A 2,740-nucleotide genomic window follows, 5' to 3' on the forward strand; every position below is an offset into this window, starting at 1 on the left:
ATTATAAAATTAAATTATTTACGTTAATAAATTATATTTTACAAAAATTTGTTATTTACTTACAGTTTGCTGCGCCATTTTCAAAATTATTTATAAAAGTCAGTTGACACAGGGTGAACTTGCTAAAATAACAAAGTTTTCCTAATGCCGATTGGTTACATTTTTCATTTTATATTAATGCCCCTGTTTTGTGTCAATCTAGCAAAAACCTACCTCTAACATGTCTATAACTGACTAAAACTTAAAGCCTGCTCTAAACTTAAAGATTAATTTTAACTAGAAGAGGTTTTAACTTTCGACTATAACTACGGGCCAATATTTGTTAATTTTATTGGTTTTCTAACTGCATATTATAATGCAAAATATCAACTGATTAAGGGCATCATCATTTGACAAAAGTTTGCATCTTTTGTCAGAAATAACATTTCCAGCAGAAGAAAAAACTCTTTCTGACGATGCGCTAGTTGAAGGAGTTGCTATTACTTACTCTACGACTGAGTTTATGCAGTAGCGGCATTTCGCATTTGTATACCTCTCACCAATTAATTATATCGAAGTCCGTATGAAAATATACCTCAATATTTTCATATCGCCGGTGCTCTGCAGTAGCTTTATCAGTTCTGCTCACAAAGGTAGGTTGTTTAAGAAGACCTGAAAACAGCTAAAAGTTGTCTGAAGGTAACAAAGGTGTATCCGCAATTTGTGGTTCCGTTGTACTGTCAGAATTCTCAGTTAACGTTCTCATAATTTGTAAACATTTCTCTTTTGTGTACCTTTGCTCAGATTCGTAAAGTTCTTAAGCTCTTTTGCTGGCGGGTATAAAAAAGCGCAAATTTGTGCAAATCTGTTAAATTTTCAACAGCAACTGTTTTTAAATAATAAAGCAACTTATTTTTCAAGTCTCTTATAAAGCCGTTGTCTTCTGAGGTAACAGTGCATTTCTTTTGTAGACTAGTTATATACATGTATTAAATTTATTAGTAAATAATAAATAATTTAGTAAAACTAATATATCTAAAAAAATACTTCATCAATATCCATTTTTTTTTAAATTGTCGTATTCTCTACTAATTGTTTGAAGTCAATGAGTGTCTTTCGATTGCTCGACTTGCTTTTCATAACAGCGTTTTTCACTCGCTTGACTTGATTTGGAAAGAGTATATCAATGCCATATTTGAAATCAAATGAGTACACTGCAGCTAAACATTGATTTCAAAACTAACTATGAATCTCACTGTTTGCACGGTGTTTATCACTACCCGTATACAGTTCACAGCAATGAGTTCATATTATTTAGATGGAAGTGAGTAAACTCATGCTGTTGTCTGGTACATATGTATGTATGTATGTACATATATACGTTAGCGAATCCATTTCTGTACATAACTTCCACCATAGGGCGCAACAGTGAAAATTTTAAAATTTTCTTCGGAACCTATTTTCCTAATTTGGCAAACGTACGTAAATAGTTTTCACCCCCTTGATTCTACTTAATTTAAATAACAAACGGTTTCATTTCGACGATTTCACAGCTAAGTTTTTTCAGTTTGTTTTTCTGTCGGTTGTCTTCGCTGTTGCCGACAAAACGCCATCCCCAAACAAAATACAAAACAATCGTGTTTTTCTTACAATCCGCTTATTTAATGTCTGCGAAATTCAGCGAAGAAAAAGAAAGAAAATCGCTCTTAAGCTTTATGTTAAAAAATACTGGCAATGCAAACAAAAAACTGCAATGTTTTCAATTTGTTTGCGAAACTTGCGCGCTCAATGTCCACTTGACTCATCGACCTTGGGTGGGTTCCTCCACATTTATTGTGGCGGCATGTGTGACACATTCATTTGACGTTCGCCAAAAGGGCATTTACCGCAAAATATGCCGCAAGCAAGTGTATACGTATGTATGTACATATGCAATCGTACTTCGATATTCAATTACTAATTGCTTACTAATTATGCTGAATTTTTAAAATTGAGCAGAAAGTTATATTTTAGGCTCTGCGTTGACATGCATTTTTTCGATTTTGCGATTGTTTCATGTGTCTTCTGGTGATTTGTCTTAAACCTCTCTCGCTTGCCACACGTTGATTTTGAATTTCTAAACAGGTGTCAACCATATCTATTCAAAAATATTTTTGACGTTTGAACTCGTTTGACACCCATATTAAAATATTCCATTGAACTTATATAAAAAGATATAAAAATGTATTTCATTTTATTTAACTTAATGAAGTTGATTTTGAATTTCTAAACAGGTGTCAGCCATATCTTTTGAAAAATATTTTTGACTTTTAAACTCGTTTGACACCCATATTAAAATATTTCATTGAACTTAATTAAACTGGTCTTGAATTTCCAAACAGCTGGCAACCCTCTTCGAAATTTCTTAGGAATGAAGTTTTCTTAGATCTCTCGTTGATTTGATTAAAGTACAAAATATTTAATTTATTTTCTTGATTAAGTTAATTTTGAACTACAAAAAGGTGGCAACGCGCTTATAAGTCGTTTTCGAAATAAAGCCGTATTAAACCTCTCTCATTTGATACCCAGATATAAATATTTCATTTAACCATGCAACCATTTAATTTGAAATCAAGTACAAATCACACACTCGTAACACTTTATTATACAAAAATTTGATGGAATGCATAACTGCATACTCAAAATATTCAAAAGAAAATGGAATTAAAAAGCTGGAAATTTTGATGAAACCTTGTCGTAGTAGTTAGTTGTTTGAGTCACG

Source organism: Rhagoletis pomonella, unplaced genomic scaffold (assembly GCF_013731165.1).
Source record: "Rhagoletis pomonella isolate Grant_MI unplaced genomic scaffold, Rhpom_1.0 Rhpom_scaffold_00002, whole genome shotgun sequence".
Taxonomy (NCBI): Eukaryota; Metazoa; Arthropoda; class Insecta; order Diptera; family Tephritidae; genus Rhagoletis; species Rhagoletis pomonella.